Here is a 26737-nt window from a genome sequence, read left to right as displayed (position 1 = left end):
ATTGAACGGGTTTTATAGGTGTTTGGCTTTGTCCACTGCCACCACTTCGGCTGATGTTTTATTAGAGGAGGTGGAAGTACTATCATTTTGCTTCCCCTTTTCCTGCGAGGGTAGTGTCGCCGCCTCAATACCATTCTCTTTTCTATCTAAGTCAATTACGTCTATTTCACTTTTCTTATATTGACTTGGTATATTGTTGCCCAATTTGTGCTTTCAAATCAGTGAATTCTATGTTCTTCTATTTAACTGCAGCGTTTGTACTTTCAGTTTCTATTGGGTCAATGATGGACTTATGTTTTTGCACCATGTGTTTCTGATTTCTCAATTCTATCGTTAACTCTGTTAGTAAGTCATTTTGCTCATTTACTTTCTTGCTCAAGGTTTCATACAGCTTGGCCAGTGAAAATAAAGCTGTGTTCATTGCTCCCAAGGTATTATTGAGAGCAGGAGCCTCTGGAAATGAGTTGCGATTAGATGGTATGTTATTGGCCATACGTTCTCGAATGAAAAAAGGTAAGTCCATATTAGGATCATTAAATGTGGTTCTTCTAGGAGTCGGGCTACAAACGATAGTGACTTGTTTGAATCCCCAGAAAATGACTTGTCAAATAAAGCAGGGGAGCGTGATAAGTCTAGTTCATCTTCTTTTGCTGTATTTCTTTTATCCAGGTTAGGTGGATTCTCAAGAGAGGTGTTTAATTTAGGGTCGATCTCAAATTGAATCAGGTCGCCCATGTTTGAGCATATGTATTGCACAGCCTGTGAATTGCTGATCTGTGAGTTACTTGTGTTCATGAAACTCATAGTTTCTTCATCAATTTCACCGGCCATGGTCAAATTATCATATGCTTCTCTGAGCTTGTGTTGGGCCTGGACAGTACATACTATTGGTGATTTTTGTATTGTCAACATACTAGGTCGATCTTGCTCACAACCATTTGCGATGGGCATAACTCACCCACGTTGCAGGCAGATTCTAATGTTCTGTCTGTAACTTCACCAGATGTCTTAACTTATATTTTTTCATTGGGCAATAACCCAATAGCCTCCAAATTACCACGGTTACATGCTGACTATCATTTCTATGTAAATGCAGAGCCAGTGTTCCAGTGATATTTTTCCCCTTAGTTGAGGCCTCATTAGGGTAAAAAGCATGACTATCTGTGGTCAGCGAGCTGTTGCGCTGTAATTTGGTATGTTTCTTTTCTTTAGCCAGCGTGTTCAGGAATATTTTTCTTTTACTAAAGAGATAATTTGCATTAGTTACATCCTGTCTCCCAGGAGGCATGCCTGATGTTAATGTATACATTTTTACTGCTTGCTTACAACTTCCACAAAGTCAACAAAAAGCGCAGTTAACTCGATAATCAATTTGGAGAAGTGAACCTACTAGGCACCAACCAAAAGTCTGTTGAAAATTGTTGGGCACTATCAGGGTGAAATAACACTCAATTTGCTTTCCCTCGTTCACACGACACCTTACAGCTATGACTCTGGATGGTAACAGGAGCGGCTCCTCGCTCCCCGCTATCTCGCTAGACATCAAGACAGCTCTCACACTTCACGATCGCACTTCTGCAATCGCGCGCACGCTTTTGCGTGGGTTCAATAGTTTTGAACTTGCACTTGGGCTGTGGGAGGGGCAGGGAGCTCGGCTTCCACCAATCGATGTCTGCCTCTGAAGTCCTTGGATGTATAAGTCAATGGGGGCTTCACTCGAGTCCTGCAATCAGCGTTCCACAGCAAGACAGCTCTCCCACTTCACGATCGCACTTCTGCGACATATGACAACATACTTGCATGCTACATATAAAGGGAAGAAGTTACAGAAAAGGTTGACCGTTTTAGAATTATGGAAGATGTACCAGAGTGAGAAGCAAGATCCTTATGAGAAGGAGTGGATGCTTACTCATCATATATGGGTGGATGTAACGCCTTTGGCTCTTATTTCCCCTTCTGAAATAGAGAGTGAAAACAATAGTGCAGATACTGTGAAGCAGGGATTTTAACCTTTAAAGGAATTGAAAGCAGCGGCGGGTATGTTAATCTGAAATACAAGCCCCCCACCTATAACAGTCAGGACAATATGGAAAAGAGCAAACGTAGAGAGCGCAAATATATGTTAACACACAATGAAAATATACAGCGTGTTGAAAGGATAGACAGATAGAGATAGAGGATGAAGCAAAGAGACAGAGATGTGAAGGACAAGGTCAAGGAGTGACAATAGTACAGAATGAATGGATGGGAGGACACATTACTCAAACTAGATGACAAGAGCATTAATGGGGTTAGAAAAGAGAAGAAAAAGAAGAGCGGGAAAAGAAGGAGAAAAAATGAGACAAAGCATACATGGAAGAGAAGAAAAAAGAGAGGATGGGAAATGAAGAACAAAGAAGATATGAGGAAAAGAAAGAAAAGGAGAGACTAGAGGAGAAGAAACAAGAGGAGTTAGAAACACAGATTGAAAGTATGTAGGTTGCAAAGAAGGAAGGGAAAGAAGAGAAAAGAGAAATGAGGAGAAGGTAGGAAGAGATGAACAGGAGTAGGGGAAAAAGTGATGACGAAATAGATCACTTATTCAATAGATGCATGGTGCTGATCTAATCATGAGAACGATGGGAAGAAGGGAGGGAGTCACAACAGCCCTGTAGGAAGCTTCAAGGAATACTGATAAAACAAACATGCGCTGACGACCTTTAGGCAGAATACATAGGGAAAAGGACTGGGGATTTATTTGGGCAAATGAGGGATAAAGATGGGTATAAAATCAAAGAGAATATCAAAGGATCTCGATCAAGTGAAATGGGGGTAGGTGAGATGACTTAATAACAGACGAACATAGAACGCTGTGTTTAGGTACACTAGAGCTTGAGGAAAGGGACAGTAGCCATACAAGTTGGGGTATAATGATGTCAGATGAAGAAAGGGAAGAAAACAAAAGAGCGCAAAGTGAGAGCATATGCATTTTTTTTAAAGACTCAAGTTTAGAAAAATGGTAAAATGGTCAGAGTTAGAGGAAACCAGACACAAAAGCACCAGAAGCAACACCATACACTGAACGACCACAAGTACTATTGTGCAGTGCAGGGGATATATCCCCGCCTTATGTAAGGAGATTATGGTCACTGGCAGAACAGAGACGAATGGGCGAGACTAGCCACACATGGAAAACAAGGAGTGTAGGTAGTTATGATTATGGATCAGGAGTTAAACAATTCCGGTTATTAGAGAAAGAGGGAGACCAACCACAATATGTCCTGTGGTCACAAATGTACAAGGATAATTTGAAATGTAAATTACCTAATTTGACTTCAGGTGCAGGAAAATGGATTCATGAATTAGAAAGAATGAGAACAAGAATAGAAGACATACAAGGCCTGCTAGCAGCCATTCTAGGGGAAAGAGCTGATGATATTTGGAAATTATCAGGTTATGGGAGTGTGACTGCACAAAAACATGACACATGATGGAACGCCATTTAATAACTGCAGAACAGACGTATGGTGGGCGCTCAAGGTACAATATCCCTATACATCAGACATGGGTGAAAATTATGACTAGGAAAATGGGTGAGGATGAAGATCCTGTTGTCTTTATTCAAGATATTCAAGAAAGTTTGAGGCTCGAGATGAGAGAACCGTGGAATAAAACAATGGCATTGTTTTATCACATTTTATGTCAGGGACTGGCCAGCGAGTGCAAGGCCAGATGAAGAAATAGGCAGGGATGGAACAGAGCCATGGCCAGAAATATAAATGACTATCATGCATCACTGCTGATTGTTGCAGAAGAAAAATAAGAAGAAAGCTGAGAGCAGAAAGCAGGAGGAAGCGAAGCTAGTTCAGAAAAAGGGTCTAAATTAGCTATAGAGGGAGAAGTACTGACACATGGTGAAGGTGTGGCAACAAAAGAGATATGGTCTGCGCAGCAAAGCAATGTAGTGTATCCCATGGATCAGATTGGGTACAATTTACGGCCATGAGGGAGAGGGACTGGACCTAGGGAAGGAGGAGGTGGATTCCAAAACCCTCAGGGACGAGGATTTAATGGTGGACAGCCGCAGTAATGATGGAATTGTGGAAGGATGGGACATATGGCCAGAACATGTAGAAGTAGAGGCAGCATGCAGCAAAACTGGCAAACTCCAAGAGGGGCGGGGGCTATGTTTCACAATATAATATTGAACCACAAGAGTATTATGCCCCAGATCACACACAGAATCAGACATGTATGCCGCAACTACAGCATACACTGCATGCTCCATTACAATTGCAACTGCCACAAGACCAACTGCAGCAAGTGCCTATGCAAACAGAAGAGATACAAACTCAGAAAGCGCAGGCACAACAGGCCATGGTGCCACAATGGAATATGTCCCACAAGCATCCACACCTGGAATAGGGAGTGTGACTGTGGTAGGAGGAAATAGGTGCAGGGATGAATTTATATCCACAATAGGACAGCCCATGGAGCGACCTGATGTGTTCAGTACTATGAGTGACACCAGAACCCAAGAGGAACCAGGGGGCAAGGTAACTATAGGAGGCATAACATTTTCATTTCTTGTAGAGAGGGAAAATAGAGGGAAAATATCCAATGTCAGGCACTGCCATGAATGCATAGGTATTCTCTAGGGCAACAAGCTCTGATCCTTTCACAGATGAATTACCAATCTCTATAGGAGAAAATTATGTGTGTATGCCATTACTGTATTCTCAGCAGACACCAGTTAACATATTAAGGCGTGACATGATGACAAAACCTAACATGACAATATATTTTACTGACAAAGGAATAGTGTGCTCCACTCCACGGATATATTACACAAATGTGAAATAACGTGTATGAACATTCTCAGGCCATAAAGCATTAAGAGGAGTTATTTTATATCCAGAAGTATTTTTGTTTGGAGTGACTGTTTTATTAATGTGACCACCAAGGTTGGTAGGTAAAATATTGGGAATACCTGAGATGTTTTTGTTTAGACCAGAAATACCTATCGATGATGAAGAAGTACAGGTTATCCCTTACGAGTTAGAAGCAGCAGGTGTTTCTAGAAGAAACAATGGTTGTCCATGGGACAGATGATGAGGGAAGAGTATGCAGAGCAGTGATAGCCCTTGGGGGAAGGATACAGTTTGAAAGACGAGGAACTGTTTAGGAATGATTATTCGGATTATGAATTCATGTTTTCCTTAAGTCTTACTTATTGGATTAAAGTGGAGAATAAAGATATACCACAGAGAATGACAAAAAAGAAACCATAATTTTTCCAGGAAGATTTTGAGAAAGAGCCAAACAATTTATGGACCAATAGTCCATATGATGTGGGTATATTAAAAGGAACAGGAGCATTTAAAATCAAGCTTAAACCAGGAGCAATCATGTCACAAGCAAAACAATATCCCATGTCCAGAGAAGCAGATGAAGGAATATTTGAGACTATTTCCGCTTTGATGAAGTGAGGAATATCAGTGCCATCAGAGTTCCCATTTAACATGGCTGTGTACCAAGTGAAGAAATCGACTGGGGGGTCATGGAGATTTGTTCAAGATCTCCATTGGTTAAACAATACTGGTGAAACAGAGTTTTCTTTAGTTCCAAATCCTGCTACAATATTATGCAAATCCCATCTAAGGCCAAATATTTTGCAGTTATTACTGTAGATTTAAAGAATGCTTGCTTTTCAATTCCCCTTCATGAAGACTCACAAGACTTGACTTCATTTTTGTATAGAAATCAGTGTCTAGAATACACTTGTTTTTCTCAGGGGTACTGTAAGTTCCCCTCAATTTTTAATAGGTTTCTCCAGATGGATTTAGGTAACGTAGACCTTGAGAGTGCCATAATCCAGTATGTAAATGATATATTAGTGTGCAGTGAAACAGAAGAACAATCCAGGGACGACTCAGTTTGACTCATGAAAATACTAGCAGACAAAGAAAAATAACAACATTGTTAGGAAGATGTCCTGTGTATAGGACAGTTAATCTCTCAAGAAGGGAGAAAAGTGACACCTGAAAGAGCAGAAGCAATTATGAAGACTTTTATGAAGAGTCCAGAACCCAAAACAGTGAGGGAAATGCAACAATTCTTAGGCCTGTGTAACTACTGCAGAGCCTGGGTTATCAATTATAGCACATATATTCAACCCCTTTTAAAAGGACTTAAGGAAGCACAGGTAAGCAAAAATAATATAACATGGCTAGATGAAATGACAGAAGGATTTGAAGAATTAAAAAGGGTGATCAGAAAAGCCCCTGAGCTACGAATTCCAGATTACCATGAAGAATGCCAATCAAAAGGAGAAGTTATGACAGCAGTCCTTACACAGAAAACAACATTAGGACATGGACACAAACCTCTGGCTTACTATATTGGGAAAGGGCATTACTCTTGCGAACAAGCTTTGGCTGCTGCTGTGTTTGCTATTGAAAAAGCTTCAAGCATTACAATGGGGTGTTCAGTGACATTATTTGTTGAGCACTCATTATTTGCCATTCTAGAGAAACCCAAAAGTACATTGACTATGCAAAGAGCATCAGAATACAAGGTGATTATTTTGAATCCAACGATCAAAATTGATAGATGCAGAATAGTGAATCCAGCGACGTTCATAACAGAACTAATAGGGAAGATGGGCTATGTACATGAATGCACAAAGTATACAGAATTTTATGATGATATGAGGGTGAATTGGAACCAGTGAGAAGTGCAACATTGCCTCCGCAGTGTTCATCGCAGGCAGCAGAATTAGTGACGCTTATTTCCGCATTTCAAAGATAGATATGAGGATGAGGAATTGACAGTGTACTCTGACTTTGCCTATGTGATGTCAACTGTACACGCAGGTTTGTCAAGTGGGAAAAGGAGGGGTTTCCTCAGCGCAGACGACACACCAGAGCAAAATGCGTCTCTATTGGATAAACTTTGAGGTATTGAGACTCCAATTGGCTATCGCTGTTGTGAAGTGCGCAGCCCACAATAAAAGAACAGACATGATTTCTTGCAGAAACGAAGCTGCAGATGTAGAAGCCAAAAACATTTCTGATTTTGAAGCAATAAGTCTTAAACAAATTTTAGAATGGTGTATGGTAGTCCAGGAAGGATTTAATATGTTATCTATTGTTCAGCTAATTGAGTTACAAGGTCAAGCACCACAAGAAGAGCAAGATTTATGGAGGAAGCAGGGGTGTTCTTTATCCCCCACTGAGGCTATATGGAGACATGATAGCACGGGAAAGCCAGTTATGCCTCTAGTATTATTGAAGGTGGCGCTGAAGCAGCTTCACTACCCTGCACATATGACTCAAGAGAGTTTTGCTGCTAGGATTACAGAACATTGGTTTTCACCAAATTTATTAGAACATGTGGCACAGTTTATTGCAAATTGCATTTTGTGCCAGAAATGTACTGTAAGAGAAGCAATCTCTAGACCCAAAGACCCTTTCCAGTAGGAGTATATAAATTGTGTGGATAAATTGCATACATGCAATGGCTATAGGTACATGCTAGTAGTAGTATGTCCCTTTTCCAGTTGGATTGAGGCAGGTCCATGTACGCATCTCGATGCGACATGCACTACCAAGTTTCTCGTGTGTGAGGTGTTTCCAAGATGGGGTGTGTATGGTCTGTCAATGAACCACATTTTGTAAATGAACTATTTGAGCAGGTTACTCTTTTATTAGGTATAACACATACGTTGTCTTCTGCCTATCACCCACAGGCAAATGGGATATGGGAACATTTATACATACTCTTTAAAGAGAGGATAGCTAAAATCAAAATGACTTAAAAAAGGGGTGGCTACATTGCTTACCCCTTGACTTGATTGCACTGCAAAATCAGCCTGGCACAGATCATCACCTGACTCCTCATGAGTTGGTGACTTGATGCCCCTTTCTCCTCCTAGCAGTATAGAAACGGATGCCCATAGTGTAGTGAACATATTAGGTGATGAGATGCCTAATTATTTGCCAATATGACCGCTAGTGTCTCTTTTATTTCTCAACAGATTAAGAACCAGATGGAGGGGTCAAAGAGGATTAAAAAAGACAGCCAACCAATTGATCTCAACAAGCTATTGAAAAAACCTAGTTTATAGCCATGGCACCAATTGTTGGTGCGAATGTTTGTTCACACCTGGAATAAAGCCTGTTTCGAAGGACCATACAAAGTAAAAGAAGGTACTCCCACAGCTGTCAAGCTACAAGGAAGAAGAACCTGACTACACTGACACAACATCAAACTTTACAAAGTAGAGACCTTGACCCCTCCTGCATCTACTGATGGTGAAGTAAGAGAGTCCCGTGCATGCAGACCAGATTGGCTACTAAGAGCAAGGATAAAGAATCCATTGATTAAAACCATTCTGGAATGGAATGAAGTGACATTTCCTAAGCTTAATAGGGAATGAATGGACTTGCAGCTGTTCCAGAAATATTTTATATAGGAGCAAGAGACAATGCATTAATGTGGTGTATCCAAAGAAAAATAGCACACTGCATTGTCTATGCTGCCAATAACAATAACTTTGCACACATTCTTGTATGCTGTTTTGACCTACATATTGGAGTCTTATCCAGCTTTATTAAGATGACAGGCGTGGGCATTGTTCCATTTCTTGGCAATCCTAAAACAGTCATATTATTTTCAGAATCATTGCTGTAATCATTCTGCAGTTTTTGATATAAAAGTGTGATCTGCAAAAAATAACAAAATGACATATTCAATTAAAACAAAATGGGAATTTTCCAGGAGACCAGCTACTCCACAAGAGATTGTGTGCCATTTGAATACTTCCTATGACTACGTGGTGTTTGTATTCTTATGCTTTTCACATTTTGTGAGAAATTGTTTTATAATTCAAGAGAACTACCTGAGAATGAGACATCCCTTTCAATCCCTGACCAAGGCAAAAGTAATATTTTCCCTGAATTTGCTTGAAAAATTGCTTGATCTAAAAGAGATGTTGGGGAAGATCATGAACATATAAATGCATATCTTGATAATTCAGGCCATTTAAAGGCTAACATGTGGTACCAGCACATGAAGGAGGTGGGAGAGAGAATGTCGGAAGCTGCTATGTATGCTCTCTTATCTCCTACACCATGAAAGCAACCAGAACATTAATTGCAAGAGAAATATCTGCACATGATGCGAAGTGCCTCAGCCATCTAGCAGCGTGCACAATAAGAGGACAATTGAAAGGAAGATGGGAAACCCTACGATGGTGAATGAAGAAATAATTCCCATATGAAGATGCTTATTTAAAAATGCAGGAGATGGAAAAAGACATAGGTTGGTTGAGCAGGATAGGATTGCTGAAATGAAAAGGTTGGGATGTGCAGGTATAGAGGAAACACCAGGATTACTAGGATACTGGGAGAGACCTCAGCTATTGGTATATGGACAAGTTGCCACCAGTAGAGGACAGGAAGAAGGAATGATATTATGCAGTGCACATTTATTGATGAAAAAAACAGTACATTTAGTACATTTAGTAATAGTAAACGATGAATGGCTGACATCATGGGCATCATGGCCAAGCTACTAACATGGGTTGTAAATGAAGCAGGACCAGTGGCCTTAACACCAATACACAATGCGAAAATATGCTTCAGGAACAAAGGCATGGTTTCAGTTGGAGAAAATAAAGAATGCAAGCAGGAGTACGAAGTACCAGGAATGTGTTACGCTCACCTGTTATCCACAGGGACGCCACCGAGCCGGGTAACTCACTGGTATGCTTCTCAGCTTTGCCCTGATGTGGACTGTGGGGAAGCTTCTGCCTTGTGGTAGAATTAGGCGTCCTCTCCGTCCTGTCTTCTTTGCAGGGGCACGTTGTCTTTCATGAGCGAGTGCGGTCCAGTTACTTCACATGACGCTGGCCCGTTTGATATTGTTCAGGAAGGTCTTATTGTTGTTCTTTAGTTTTGTTGCTAACCTGCATGCCTTTCTTTGTTTAAAATGTCTCTTTTTTCTCCCTTAGGTATGCGGAGCTTCAGCGTGGCGAACTGGCTTGGTTGAGCCCCGCTGTTAAATGATGGGGCATTAAGAGCCCTATGATGCGGTAAGTAAGCGCTATGCGCAGCGCTGCAAAGTCTTGCCTTTGCTAACCTGGGTTTTCCTTCCTTGTAGGTCGCGGTGTTCTTCAGCGCGAGTGTAATGTCCGGAGTGGTGCCAGCCGAGAGGCAAAACAGCCAGGTAAGCCTTTTAAGCAGTTCATAATTTGTAAATGTCTCTACTGCTTTCTTTAATGTTGCCTCCATCTTCCTCTTTCAGGTTGTTCTGTCCGGGAGGCGTGCAGATTCGAGGAAGCTGTTCTCAGTAGCTGCGAGTGTTTAAAGATGAAGACTGCAGGTAAGATGCTGCTGCCAATGATGTTCCTTTTGTCTCCTTGCAGGTTCTGCTTCTCCGAGGTTCGAGGGAATAGCTGGACACAGTGAGCGTCACGTTGCAAGCTGCAAAGTAACGCGAAGCGTGTTGTCTTGCTCGGGTGTGGTTTAAATAGCCCCAACAAAATAGTCCAGGTAAAGTAGTCCCTAGGCTACCACACCCAAAACACTAGACTGCATAGCTTGGTTCTTAGGAACCAAGCTATGTGGATGTCTCCATGTTGGCTGCCAATACAATAAAGTAGTTCCCAAGCACATTGTTTTTCATGGTGTATAAGCCTGGCACCATAGGTGCCAGGACTGGCCCCATGAGGGCTTTTGAAGAGGATGCCAGTCTCTAGAGGTCCAAGTCCTGACTCCACCTGGCCAATGGGTTTGCCAGAGAGTTTTTTTGGGTGAGGGTCGTGACAGCACTCCCCCATAAGGCCCCTCCCATGGTGTTCCTTCTGTCTGGCCCAGGTTTGGTTGGGAAGTTCCGATGGAATTTCCTGATTAGTCGTGGTGCGTGGATATTCTCACTGGGCTCCCAGGATCTATCTTGTGGTCCAAATCCTTTCCAATTGACGAGATAGTATAGCTTGGTCCTAGAGTATTTAGAGTCCAAGATATCTTTGACTTCGAATTCTGGTTCTCCGTCAACAAGTATGGGCTTAGGTGGTGTCCCAATCCGTGTGCCGGTTTGCATTGGTTTCAGGAGGGACACATGGAATACCGAGTGGATGTGTAGATTAGGTGGTAAATCAAGTTTCACGGCTGCTGGGTTGATAATTGCCTTAATGGTATAGGGTCCTAAGAATCATGGATGAAAGGTCCAGGTCCCCTTGATGGGAACGAATTTAGCGGCTAACCAAACTTTGTCTCCTACTTGATAATCAGGGGCCTTTTTCCGGTGTTGGTCGGCGAATCTCTTGTTTTTCTTTGGCATGAACAAGGTGTTCCTTTGCCCTTTTGAAAGCCTGAGTAATGGTTGTGTGTAGAGTCTTTACCGCTGGCATTTCCAAGCTGGCTGGAAGGTCTAGTTCAGAGGTATGTGGATGCCTGCCATAAAGGGTATAGAAAGGCGTTTGTCCCGTGCTTGAATGCAAAAAATTGTTATATCCATATTCGGCTATCCATGGTAGGTCTTTCCAATTCCTTTGTTCATGGTGCAGCATGCACCATAAATATTGCTCAAGTGTTTGATTGGTTCTCTCGGTTTGGCCGTCCGTTTGGGGTTGGTGGCTGGTAGATAGCCGAACTTCAATCTGCGCCATTGCACAACATTTTTTCCAAAAGTTTGAAACAAACTGGCTGCCTCGATCAGAGACCAGAACCGAAGGGAAGCCATGTAGCTTAACCACGCCTTCCAGGAACACTTTTGCTAAAGTGGCTGCGTCTGGGAGGCCTTTGAGAGGAATAAAATCGGCCATCTTCGAGAATGAGTCCACAACTACAAGGATGGTGTTGAACCCTTGGCTTGGAGGTAGATCAGTGATGGAGTCAAGGGAAAGAGTGTGCCATGGAACTGGAGGAATGTCCAATGGTTGTAGGAGACCAGATGGTTTTTGCTTCTGTGATTTATTTTGTGTGCAGACACCGCAGGACTGAATATACTGAATGATATCCTTACGTTAGGTAGGCCACCAAAAGTTCTTTCACCTTAGCTAGGGTTTTGGTGATCCCAGGATGCCCTTCGATCAGTGAATCGTGATAGTTTGAAATAATATGCTGTTGTAATTCCTTCTTGGGTACATATAGGCGATCCCTAAAAAAGGGTAGATGGTCCTTGATGGTATATTGTTCTCCTTGAGTTTGCCATGCGAGGTAGGCATCAAGATTCATTGTCAGTTGGATTTCTTTTCGTAGTTCTACCTGTGTTAAGGCTGTCCTGATACCCAAGAGTTTGTCTTCAGCTATAGTAGGTACTGGGTCTGGAGTTGTATATACTATTTCATCTATGCCCATGCGAGATAAGGCATCCGCCTTTCCGTTTCTGACTCCTGGTTGAAATGCGATTACGGAATCATATTCGGCGACAAAAATGGCCTACCGTAATTGGCGCAAGGACTGGGCCTTGGCGTTTTGAGATATTGCGGGATTCGGTGGTCTGTGATGACTGTAATGGTGTGTCTGGCCCCCAGAAGGTAGTGCCTCCAGGCCTTAAAGGCGGATTTAATAGCCAGGAGTTCCTTGTCCGTGATGGCATAATTCATCTCTGGAGGTGAGAACTTCTTTCTACCAGAAGGCCCCAGGATGTAGCTGGCCGGTTTCCGGGTCTCTCTGTGAAAGGAAAGCCCCCATTGCGAGACTGGACGCATCAGTTTCAATGACATAAGGGAGGTCAGGACGAGGATGTCGCAGGATTGGAGTGGAGATAAACCTTTGTTTAAGTTCCTGAAAGCATTCTGCTTCTTCGATCCAAGCAAACGTTTTATTGTTTTTTCGTAACAGTACTGCGATTGGGTGCACAACCTGAGAGAAGTCTGGGATGAACCGGCGGTAGAAGTTTGCAAAGCCCAGCATGCTTTGTACCCCTTTCAGAGACGTCGGTGAAGGCCATTTCAGAATGGCATATACCTTGTGCACATCCATTCTGATGCCTCCTGGAGTAAGGATAAAACCAAGAAATTCTACTTCGGTGACGTGAAAAAAGCATTTTTCAAGCTTTGCAAACAAGCAATGTTGACGGAGCTTGGTGAGGACTGAACAAACGTGCCTGACATGATCTTGTTCCGAGGCTGAGTATACTAAGATGTCGTCTATGTACACTAAGGCGCACACATCAATTAACTCCCTTAACACGTTATTCATGAAATTCTGGAATGCATCAGGAGCTTTGCATAACACGAAGGGCATGACTTGATATTCAAACAAGCCGTACTTAGTACGGCAGGCAGTTTTCATTCATCTCCTTTCCTGACTCTGACCATGTGGTACGCTCCTCGAAGATCCAATTTGGTATAAATCTGGGTATCTTTAACATGGTCTAGCATCTGAGGGATAAGTGGCAAGGGGTAACGGTTCTTCACGGTGATCTGGTTCAATGCGCGGTAGTCAATACAGGTTCTCAATTCTCCTTCCTTTTTCGGTACGAAGAACAAAGGACTGGTTGCGGGGGACTTCAAAGGACGGATAAATTCGTTTGCAAGGTACTGGTCTGAATAGGATTTCAAATGAAGGTTTTCTGGTTCTGTGAGAGCGTAGATCCTGCCACAAGGGATTTGTGCACCAGGAACAAGGTCGATCTGACAGTCATAGGGCCTGTGCGGCAGCAATGTATTGACTTGGTCCTTTCGGAAAACATCCTGGAAATCATGGTATTCACTTGGCAAGGTATTAGTTGCTCTCAGGTTTGATAATGTCACTCCGGGAGTCAAGGGGATACAGACGTCGGGTTTCTCCTCTTTGTAATAGCAGGCAGGGGAGCAGTCACCGGGGAAGGTTAATTTTCATGCCCGCCAGTCTACCAAAGGGTCCTGAGCAACCAACCATGGCATCCCTAATATTAGCCTGAACTGAGGTGCCTTGATGAGATCGAATGAAATAGCCTCCCGATGTCCGTCCTGGCACAGCAAGTTTACCCTGGCTGTGCACTGGGTTACTGGTCCGGAAGCAATTTCTGTGCCATCCACTGTGGTTACCTTGTCCATAGTTGGCTTAGAACACAAAGGAAGCCCCATCTCTGCTGCCAGTTCTTGATCAATATAATTTCCAACTGCTCCGCTATCGATGTATGCTTCAACGGCATGCATTCTTGACGACAGTTGGTGGTTAATTAAGATCACTGGTATTGCAAAGTGCGAGGTCAGCAACTCTTTCTTCTCACTCGACAAACTGACCTCTACGTTTGTCGAGCTTGGTAGTTTTCCGATTCCTTAGCTTCATCCTTCTCTGTGGACCCGACTGTTCTTCTTGGGGGTTTTACTGGACAGTCCTTCAGGAAATGTCCTGGTTTCCCACAATACAAACAAAGCTGTTGTTGTCTTCTTTTGTCCCGCTCTTGTTTTGTTAATGGAGGCCGTATCCCTCCAATCTGCATGGGTTCTACAGCATTTTCAGGTACACGGGGTGTGTTTTCCCTTATTCGAACCTACATGGTCTGAGGGTCCGTCTTAGACCGGTCTGCCTTCCGGTCCTGCAACCGGTGGTCTAGCAGCACGACCAGATTTATGAATTCTGCACAGTCTCTGGGTGGATCAACCACCTGGGCTAAGACGTCCTTTAATTTGCCTCATAAGCCTCGAGGGAATAACATGGTTCTTTTGTTTTCTGGCCACCTAGCTTCGGCAACCAGCCTGTGGAAGGTAGCAATGTATGTTAACAAGTCCTGATTCTCCTGTCCGAGGGACAAGAGTTCATTGTCTACTGCTTGTTCCTGGGTATGGCGAGCAAAAAGTTTTCCCATTTCTCTCTGCAACCCCCCAAAGTCATGTAATAGAGGATCGTCATGGGTTACCAACGGCACCGACCAATCTGCTGCACTACCACTCAGGTATAATAAGACAAAAGCTACCCAATGTTGGTCGTTTGGAAATGCTCCAGGCCTACAAAAAAAAGGGGCACTGTTCCAGGTAACGTGATCTGCACCGGAGTGGGTGGTATGGCGGGGTTTTGCATCGTTGGATTGCTTCCAGGTAGAGGAGTCTGTCCTGCCTGTGAGTACAAGTATTGCCTCCTAATCTCTTCAGTGCGTTCTTTGGTCAGTATTAGGTCTCTCTGGAGGGCATTAGTCTTTTGTCGGGCAGAATGAACCTCAGCACGAAGCTCTCCTAGTAATTGGTCCAATTGGTCCATTTCTGATGTCTCCATGGCGCCCATGTGGATTTGTTATGGTAGGCTTCGCATTCTGTTGCGCTCACCTGGTATCCACACGGACGGCACCCAGCCAGGTTACTCTCTGGTATGCTTCTCAGCTTTGCCCTGATGTGGTCTGCGGGGAAGCTTCTGCTTTGTGGTAGAATTAGGTGTGCTCTCCGTCCTGCCTTCTTTGCAGGGGCGCGTTGTCTTTCATGGGCGAGTGCGGTCCAGTTACTTCACTGACACCGGCCCGTTTGATATTGTTCAGGTAGGTCTTATTGCCGTTTAGTTTTGTTGCTATCCTGCATGCCTTTCTTTGTTTAAAATGTCTCTTCTTTCTCCCTTAGGTATGCGGAGCTTCAGCGCGGCGAACTGGCTTGGTTGAGCCCCGCTGGTAAATGATGGGGCATTAAGAGCGCTATGATGCGGTAAGTAAGCGCTATGCGCAGCTCTCTGAAGTCTTGCCTTTGCTAACCTGTGTTTTCCTTCCTTGTAGGTCGTGGTGTTCTTCAGCGCAAGTGGAATGTCTGGAGTGGTGCCAGCCGAGAGGCGACCAGCCAGGTAAGCCTTTTAAGCAGTTCGTAATTTGTAAATGTCTCTACTGCTTTCTTTAATGGTCCCTCAGTAGCTGCGAGTGTTTAAAGATGAAGACTGCAGATAAGATGCTGCTGCTAATGATGTTCGTTTTGTCTCCTTGCAGGTTCTGCTTCTCCGAGATTCGAGGGAATAGCTGGACACGGTGAGCGTCACGTTGCAAGCTGCAAAGTAACGCAAAGCGTGTTGTCTTGCTCGGGTGTGGTTTAAATAGCCCCAACAAAATAGTCCAGGTAAAGTAGTCCCTAGGCTACCACACCCAAAACACTAGACCGCATAGCTTGGTTCTCAGGAACCAAGCTATATGGATGCCTCCATGTTGGCTGACAATATAATAAAGTAGTTCCCAAGCACATTGATTTTCATGGTGTATAAACCTGGCGCCATAGGCACCAGGACTGGCCCCGTGAGGTATTTTGAAGAGGATGCCAGGCTCTAGAGGTCCGAGTCCTGACTCCACCTGGCCAATGGGTTTGCCAGAGGGGGTTTTGGGCGAGGGTCGTGACAGAATGAATGAATAGTGGAACTGCCGTGCTAATGGATCGCTATTGGGCCTGTGGATCTGATCTTATATGCAGCTGCCTAAAAATTGGGTAGGAATATTTTCTATTGTAGTCATACATGTTCCTGCATTAGTGATCCCTCAAGGTGACCTCAGTATTGAAGAGTTTCCAAAAATGGATGCACACCAGAGAAAGATGTTGCTCTACCTACTTCGGTGGAAGAGGGAGAACTATTTCTCACCAAAATCAATAGCAGCCTATGACAATATCCCAGCAGAGCGTACATTATTCAGCAAGACGGCAGTGATATTCACAGCTAAATTCATGCCAGGAATACAGACTGCAGTAAACGCCAAGTGCTTATAGATCACTAAGTGGGAGCTGCTACAAATGATCAAAACAACAAGGATTTAATACAATCAAAGAAGAACTGGGGGCCATCAAGCTTATGGCCCTCCAGAACACATATGTCCTGGACTTCATTACAGCAATGGAAGGAGGCATGTGCTTGTGCGCCAAGATCGGGTCTTCTCGCTGTACATTTACACCTACGCATGATGGAGAAAATAAATGGAACCATGGCAGAGGTAATAACTACACTGATAACTCTGCACGCAAAGGTAGAGGATGATGTTGATGAGACAGAGGAAGATGACTGGTTATCATCACTGTTTTACTGCATTCCAACGAGGCTGGCAGATGCCTTTAAACTACTTAGAGCAATACTAGTGTTGGTACTGCTAGGAATCCGCCTTATAAGGATCATCATAGGACAGTGCAAGAAGACATCAGAAAAGGCTGAAGATAATGCTTAATTTGAAGGGTGACCATACACCACGACTGAAGATATTATCATTGAAAACATAAAGAAGAGTTCACTAGCACACCCGGGGATGACGCTGTTTTACCCAAAGGATCATAAAAACTATATTGGACGTTGGGTATTTTGTCAACCAACTGGAGAATGTCGTCACTTGACCTGGAGTGTGTATGACCATATAAAGTATGCAGGCGACCTGAAGGGGGTGACAGAGTTATGGATCCCAAAGAAATAAAAGTGTGGAGAAAAGATGAAGAAGATTGAAGAGGAGGTGGTCGAGGACTCGACCAGAGTGGGGAAATGTAGAGAAGTAGATGAGTATGTCACTGATAGACTCCGCCTCCTCACCTCTGTCACCTTGGAACAGCAGTAGAAGAGGCCTATGTGTAACACCAGGTATTGTTGCAATACCGCCCTAAGTGTATGAGAGACGTTATGCACTCAGACAACCATATAAAATGTACCCTCAACCTTAAAGGGTAGTGGGAGAGTTGCAGGAATCACTAAGGTTTGAAAAGCTGTAGAGAAAATCTGACAGCTGCAAAGTGACGTCATGAAGAGAAGATCGGAGGATGCACTGAAATGTTATGCAAATGCTGAAAGAATAAAGATGTAACTGAAGTAACAAGAGGACCATGTAATTTAACATGAAGAAATCATGCACACCACATAAATAAGTAAGAAGAGATGAGGTGAATGTACATAATGTCACATCAAGGAATAATTGCTGGGCGCAAAGGGAGTCAAGAGGACAAGCCATGTACGTAATACATATATTTTTCAGATTAAGCAAAGAAGAAAACATCGGCAAGCACCAAGTATAGGACAGTCAAAGCCTATGGGAGGTAGAGGAACACAGTCTCCACAGGCTAAGAAAAGAAATGACACCCAGCCTAATTGAATTAAATAGCACTAAATAAAAGGTTGAATTGGACAAAACTGTGGTCTCCTCACAAGTGATTCAGAAGACAAAAACAAAGACTATTTATTAAGCCCAAGTAAACGATAATGGTACACATAGACTCCCTTTAAAGTATTAGAGCAGAGAATAGGCTGCAAGGTCATCTACAAAGGAGAAGCCTTGGCTTGGGGCCTGACCTATGAGAGATGATGGACTAATTGGGCAAGTGGCTAGTAGTCTGACGTTGTCTGCACCCGAGTTTCATTTTGCTTACGTGCTGCTAACGAGCTGAAAGTTCAAGGTTGGGAAAGAATGCCAACTAATCATATGGGTCAATGTAGTTACATGCTATATAGTATTGCACAGGCCAATCCACTGCTGGTATTCTGCTATAATCTGTATTATATGTATTTAGAGGTGGTCCAATGCGTGCCCACCAGATAAAGGGCATCTAATAACATTACTAATACTTATATGATATATAGGTACATATGTTCCCTTAATCAATCCCTCCCTTCAATAGATTTTACGTCTGTCACGTAGGATGAAGTCATAGTTACTCACATTGGAGTTTAAAACCTTCGTGTAATTGAATCTTAATTGTGAGTGCATGGACTACAATGCGCGGCTCGCCAGATTGCCTTACTTTATTGAGCTGATAATAAAGTAGTACTTTGCCATACATTTCAAGTCTGTCCGTTTATTTGGGTCTGAGATCATTATTGGTAATTACATCTAGCACATGAGATTCTTCAAGGTGCTAGTGCACAGGTTTAGCATTCCAGATGCCAAGAGTGAGTTTGGTTGGGGAGCAAGAGGATGGAAAGTTTGATGCTGGACTTGCAGACATTAGATGTTTATGGTAGCTGAAGTTGGAGTGGGTGGGCAGGGTAAGAGGGAGAGTTTCGACCAGGGTATTGTTTAGGATTGAAGAGGATGGGGATGCAGAGGGGAGGACAGTGAGGGGGAAGAGTAGATATAGCAGGATCATGGTAAGTGAGGGAAAGGATAGGGTCTGATGAGTGGACTTCGCGGTTGAGGGCCAGACAGAGCAAGGGTGTGATGTAGAGCTTTTCATGAGGGTGCAGAGCTCATTGGGAACAGTGACTGCAGTCCTTTATCTTTTCATGCCTGAAAAGTGACAGATAGATGTAGCACCAGTAAAGAAAGCAATGTCAAGGCAGAAGAGCATCACCTCATTTCCAAGACACATATAAAGGCAGATTTATGGTGCGAGCCTGGGTCACTTTGTCCTGCAAACAGGTATGGGATGACAAGGGATTCAGACAGAACTTGGCATTTGTATCCTTCAGTAAAGTTAAGTCACAATATCAATTCTATATGTCTCTCATAAATGAAAAGGAGTTTTGACCAACTCAAGGTTTGTTCTGGAAAGAGCAAGAAGTTCTGCAGTCCCACCATGGAGGCACCACATTTAAAAGTAGCATGCAAGAAACATGGAGTCTTTATAATACATTCTTTACAGTGTTGCATACCTTACTGCTGGTCTCCAGATATTTTGAGCCTCTTTTTCTGCTTACTTTGATCTCCTGAGCCCTGCTTATTCCTGTTGTTTCCATAGGATGTTGCCAGAGTTACCTTTTTTTATTTTAATTTCATGTTTTTATTGATTTTAGAATAAGCAACAACAAAACAATAACCAAGATATGGTGATCAGAGACCTCATTGTTCCAAAGCAAAAGATCAGTAGAACAAAAAATAATAGTAACAAGAATGAGTCATCCTCCGGCATCCACCAAACCTCGTACAACCATCAGCAACATGAAATCCGATACATTAGTGATATAAAAACAAATAACACTCATGACTTCCACAATTCAATACAGTGACTCTGATAAAATCAACCCTGACTCCCTCATGCATCCCAAATAGTAACAAATGTATGTGGACAACCCCAGACATAACGGTAGCCTCAGTGATTTGTCTCTGCAAGCAAAACAGTAGCCAGGTATACAACAACAGGGCACCAGTATAAGCACAAATAAATTGTGATGCTAAGGATGTTGAATAGATGATTAACTGAAGCCGCTTTTTCACATCTAGATTGGTTGATTTTGGAGAAACCAAATCAGCCACACAGCATTTGAGAGAATGGACTAAAGTAATCTCAGTAACAGAGTCGGTGATCGTAGAAGCTAATAACAGGTAAGAATCTGAACTATCCTCTGACCATGACTAGATCCCACATTGAGGCTAGATGTGGGGGTAGAAAACCGCAATTTTGTGCGATTATCTAAACAAATAGATTACCCCAAATGAGTTCCCTATAAAACTCCCCTATCAGACTAAGAAGTTAAATGAAGTCAGGTAGAAGGATGTTTGAGAGAAGAGAATGTAGAGCACCACAGAGATGTGGGATAGCCCAGATTGATGTACAGAATCTGGGAGCTACTGCGAGATGTATGCTCCCCAACATATGGATCTTTGATATCCAATGTGTGCTATCTTTTTGTTGTAGGGGAAGATATCCAGAGCTGATGGAAACATTGTTGCCCTGGGATTAAGGACCAGAGTTGTCAAGCGGAACTTAACATTAATAGTTCAGGCTGTTTGATTGTCTTTTTTAGATAGGAAGAGTGTGATTTTACATAATAACACATGCCCCTGATGAATTTCCTATATTTAACACAATGAAAAGAAACATGTTGGGCCAAATGAACACCTATATGTCTTGCATGGATATGTGTTTTATGAAGCTGAGATTATATCTTGGCAAGGTTGTAACAGTATGAATGGTATGCAAGGTAAACAGTGCTTATGAATGAGGTATGATTAGTAGGAGACCACACAGCACTAGACATCTGTTTTGGGTAAAATCAAATTCCCTTTTTTCTATGTTGTGTTCTTGTGTCTAGTTTTACTCTTTTGTTTACTCCACCCACTGGATTTTTCATGTTGGAGGACAGGGTTATTATTGCCTTGTTGTGGTGTTTAATGTGTAATTCAATTATTAAAATATGTATTGTTTAAGATATTCCTAGTGTCTGTATTCGTAATGTTAAGGTACAGGCCATCAAGGTATATCTCTCCCCTGCTGTAACAAAATTGATTGTTTATACCACAAGCATTTTATTTGCAAAGTTAAGGTTTCATACCTTGTTAAAGGGCCTGCTTGTTGGTATGCTTCCCTTCGGCCTCTCTTAGTTGGTTGTTGACAACCCCAGGTCCTGCATGTACGCTCCTCTAATGACTTACAATAATCTAAGACCTGCTCCCACTGGGTAATCCTATGCAATTCCCTAGCTCCCCACTGCTTGGCAATATTGTACTTGTCCACCACCATTGTATTTGCTAAAAAAAGCTTTTCATAACATGAAAAAGTTGGTTTGCCCCCATATGCCCAGCAAGCCTAACTTAGGTTCATCTGACATTGGCAGACTCACCATTCGAGATACGTGCCTTGCACTGCTTGCCAAAATGTGCTTACTTTCGGCCACAATGACATAGTATGATAGAAGGTACTGATCCACCCATGACACCACAAGCAGTAGGGTCCCAGCGACCCCCACCTAAAGAGCGTGTTTCTAGTATAATAGACCTTATGCAGGATTTTAAACTGAACCAGCCGGAACCTGGCAGAGATCGCCACCTCCTGAGGAGCCATCAGAGCATCCTGTCAATCCACAGCATCAATGAGACCGACATCCGTCTTCCACCTCTGTACCAGTCATGTAAAAGGGTGACCAGTCAAATTAATAACTACCTGATATAGGGTCGATATAGCTCTTTTTGCACTCAGTTCCACATTTATATTTGCCTCTAATGGGGTCAGTTTAGGGCGTTCATGGTTCCCGTTAAATTGGGCCCTCATAGCATGTTTAAATATGAGATAGCAGAATCCCTCAACCATGGTCAGCTCGAACCTGTGCCGCATTTCCACAAAGGTGATCACGCATTCCCCATGCCAGTACATCCCCAACTCGCTGCACTTTCTTTCTCTCCCAAACACCTCCAAATTCCAGCTTCAGTAGTTGGGGCAGATCCCTGATATTCCAGAGGGGAATGCATGGTGACATTCCCAGCTGACTCCACTGCATTAGTGGCCACTTCCCTGAACCCCGGATTACCTATCTCAAGGCCATCAGTATTCGTGCAAGCTTTTCAATGTTATACAGCGCTAGAAGGGGGTCAGCGTGAGGCAACCAATATAATTCAATTCCAATGTGCAGAAACCATGCCTTCCCATTCAGCCACTCATTGGCGATCAGTAGCTGGGAGGCCCAATAATATTTTTGGAGATCTGGCACTCCCATACCGCCCTCCCACACAAAGGAATAGATTGTACACAGCACAATCCTGGGCTGTGGCCCGCACCAGAGAAGATGCCTCAGGGCCCGCTCTGTTTTAAAAAAACTCTCCTAATGGTATCCCCATCGGGGTGTTCTAAAGGACATATAAGTATCTCTGGAGGGTCATCATTTTGAACATAGCTACCTGTCTCATCGGCGTGAGGGGGAGAGTCGCCCAAAATTTTGTATTAAGCAGAACATGTCTGTGAAAAAACATTGAATCTAGATAAACCTGTATACCTAGATATTTAAGTGAGTCCGTGGCCACAAGGAATCTACCATCTCCTGGGAGTACCTCCAAAGCTTCCTGAATCGGGAACAACGTTGACTTGTCCCAATTGACACAGAGACCTTTGTAACACTCAAAGATCTGAAAGGTCTCCATAACTCTTGGCAACGACCTTCGCGGCTCCCCCTCACTAGGAATGCCTGCCTTGCCATGTCGGTTGCACAGCTATGATACTTAACCCCTGTCTTCATCAGTAGCTTCAGCGTCTCTAGGGAGCGGTTCGATATAAAGTCTTGCTCCAATACAACCATTTCTAGCTCGGGATGCACAAGAGTACCGGATCTCTCCCTCTCCCTGATGCGAACACCAAGATGGATTCCACCTGCATCAATGGTTTGTACTCTTCCCAGAGAATCCATTGTTCTTCAACCAAGGAGGAAATGAGCTCAAAATACTCCACCGTTTTCTCCTTGAGCTGTCTCATCACCTCTGGGGCCTCCAAATAATATGGGGTGATCCTTCATTAGGTCTGATCCGGTGCCCAAGACCGACCTACCAAAAGCAGCATCAGCGAGTGGTCTGATATACTGCGTGGATGATATTGCATATTATGGATTCAAGATGCATCCGTCATTGGTATACGAAAAGAATCAATTTGCGACAGGCAAAGGTATACCTCGGAGTGAAAGGAATAGGAATAAGACGGTCAGTGGGGCTGCACTGCGCACCACATGTCTATTAATCTTAAATCATTTGCAGAGGATCTGAGCATCATAGGGGCATGAGTCCTGCCCGCCTTACCGTGAAACCTATTCAGTCACTTATACGTGATGTCGTTGAAATCCTCCCCTCCCCCATGATCCAGAGATCAACCGCTGGCATGGCCAAAAGTCGCAGAAGATCTAGCCGTAGCTCCATCCCTGAGGGAGGTGGGGCATAAATATTGAGAAGACTAAACGTTTCTCTGTGACGAGACCCAATCAATAGCATATAACGGCCCTGGCATCCTGTACCATCGTCTTAAATTCAAATGGCACCCCCCTCCTGACCATAATCAAAACCATCTGGATCCTCTCGTGCATCCATCATATACTGTCCTGTTATAGTTCGTTCTCAGATAAAACATACACTCATTCCCATCCAGGTGAGTTTCCTGTAGAAAAACAAACACTGGTTTATACCTATTTATGTGTTGAAGCACAGTACCCTGTTTAACTTTGTCACAGAGCCCATTAACATTCCAGGACATACAGCAAAGCGTACTGTCATTCGCCACAATCAGTGGGCCATTACCAATGACACAAATTACAGTGGATCACTGTGTCCATCCAGACGTGTTGCACCACAAACAATGAACTCTCTGCATGTTCTGACTGTAACTTAAAACCCCAAACATCCCAACAATCCCTCCTATCCCATAAAACCTCAGAATTTGGTGTATCTGTAGGAAGGCAGATGTACACGTTCGCTATAGAGCCTGCACCCCTCAACTCTGTCATGCTGGAAGAACATCAAGAAAGTACTGTGCATGACACCTGGTATCATCCCAATATCACATTGAAGGTATGAGAGACGTTTATGCGTTTAGACAACTGTACCGAATGTACCCTCAAACTGAAATGGTTGTCATGAGTCTTCAGACACCACTGGACATAGAAGAACTATAAGGAAAGTCAGACAGAAGAGAAGTGACGTCACAAATAAAGAAGATACATAACCACACTGAATCTGATGAATGGATGTCCAAAGACTGAAGGATGTAACTGAAGCAACGAAGTAAACATATATGCGAATATGAAGAAAACCATATACATGAAGAAAATAAGTGATAAGAGATGTAGTAGATGTATATGCACAGAAACATAGGTAGATAAGACATCATAGAAGCCTGCTAAAATAGGAAATATAACACAAGTAAAGCTAATGTTAAGAAAATGGACGTTGGCATCATATAATAGTAAGCAGGAAATCTCGAGTAGACAGACTAAGGCTGCAGAGCTGACAGGCGCTGGAATATAACTTTGTGTGAGAACAAAGGGTATTTGCTTGGCTTTGGATCAGGGATACCATAGCAAGAATCAACTGAAAGGAACGAAAGGAGTCGAAGAGATTAAGCCATGTATGTAAGACAAATTTATCTCAGATTAAGTAAAGGAGTGAATAATTATGAGTGCCAAGTATTGAACGATCAAAGATGCACAAAGTGCATGCAAGACGAAGCAACCGAGTCTCCAGAAGCCAAGAGGAGTAATAGCACCCACTATAAGTGAATTAAATAGCACTAAATAGAAGGACAGAATGGACAAAATCATGGTTTCTTCACACGTGGCAGAAGACCAGAAAACAAGGCCAATCCATAAAGCTCCAGACGAAGATTGCAATGTATCTTCACTCCCTTGAAAGTTCTGAAAAAGAGAACAGCCAGCAAGGTCAACTACAAACAAGACGCGTTGGCTTAGAGCCTAACTGATGAGAGATGGTAGGCTAATTAGCTAAGAAAAGCAGTTGTTTGACATTGTTCTCCTGCGCCTGCATTTCGTTGCTTACTTGCTGCTAACGAGCCGAATGTCCAAGGTTGAAAAAGAGTGCCAACCAGTCATGAGTATCTAAGTAATATTGTACCATACATTGTCGCAGAAGCCTATCCGCTGATGGCATTATGCTATTATCTGTATTTCACGTAGTTAGAGGGTGTTTAAGGCATGCCTACCAGATAAGGGGCAGCCAATGATGATATTAACACTATAGATATATATGTTCCCTTAACCAATCACTCCACCTGATAGGTTTTACTGTTTGCCATGTAGGATGATGTCATAGCTCACATACATCGAGGTATAAAGCCTTTTGTGTAATGGAAATGCAATGAGAGTGTGTGAGCTACAACCTGTGTGTTCGCCAGGTTTCCCTACTTTATTAAACGGAGGAAATCATAGTATTTTGCCATATTCTTTGAGTCTGCCTGAGTATTTGGGCCCGAGATCATTTATTTGGTAATCCCATTCGACACTTGCAATGCTCCAGGTGCTAATGCACATTTCCATCACCAAACTCCATGCACAAACACCAGTGCATCCCACTGCAAAGGCAGCAACTAGAGCACACTACCCCCTCCCTCAAAAACCTGCACATGGATAAAGAGTAACCCTTTGGGCACCCCTTCCCCAACATGTTAGTCCACACCCCTTCACATGAGGCCAGGGCCCGCTCAGCCATCCACCCCATTGTCACCATCAGCCACTCATAATCAGTGGGTCATTAAGGGGGCTTGTGCATCACCCTCTGAACCAAGACGTTGCCCCCCCAACCCTCCAGCGACAGCAGGCAAGGATATGTCATCTTTCGCCCTCGGTTTCCTCCAGCGCTGGTGGTCTGTTCTACGTCCCCATTGCAGTTCCAGCCACTCCTCCATGTGACCATGGTCTGTACAAAATAACGTTCTGTCGTCATGATACACCTTACATTTTGCCCCTTTTAAATGTATAGGGCATACTTAATGTCCGGTGCCTGCATTAGCTTCTTGGCAGAATCAAAAGATTGTCTGTTTTTGGGCCGCCCGGGTAAAATCTGTAGAGATCGCTGCCCTGGTTCCCTGCCATTCTAGGTTGCTCTTCCATCTGGCTGCCTGTAGGATCGCATCCTAGTCCCAATAATTGAGGATCTTTGCCACAATTGCCCTTGGCGAGGGCCTGGGCGACGGGGGCCTAGCCGACACTCTATGCACCCGTTCAATGGAGAAAAAGTTGGACATGTTACTGGGTCCCACCAGGGATTTAAACTATGACTCCGAAAATAGTTCAAAAGAGGAACCTTCTGATCGCTCGGGAAGGCCCACTGCACTTTGCTCCTCCAAGATCTCCTTTCGGCATCTTCCAGTTTGCCTTCCAGAATTTGGGTGCACTGCACACAATCTGCCAGATGATTGTGGACAACAGCCAGGGCATCTTCCGTATCTGAGACCCTTGTTTCCTCTTTGCTTATTCAGCCTGATATTTTATGGAGGTCCTGCCAGAGGAGACCAACATCAACCCCCAGATTATGAATCTTGCCCTCCATTGACAACCATGATTCTCCTATGGCCTTCATGATATCTTGTGTGCACAGGATCCCATGTGCTTCTGGGGTGTTACTAACCCCACCTACCCCTGCGGCGGGCCCCAAGGGCAGGCAAAGACTTATATGCCTCCATCTTGCTCTGGAGGCT

This window comes from Ambystoma mexicanum, chromosome 8 (assembly GCF_040938575.1).
Source record: "Ambystoma mexicanum isolate Mex_15411 chromosome 8, UKY_AmexF1_1, whole genome shotgun sequence".
NCBI classification, from domain to species: Eukaryota; Metazoa; Chordata; class Amphibia; order Caudata; family Ambystomatidae; genus Ambystoma; species Ambystoma mexicanum.
The sequence above is the reverse complement of the archived record's forward strand: the minus strand, read 5'-3'. Positions refer to the sequence as shown.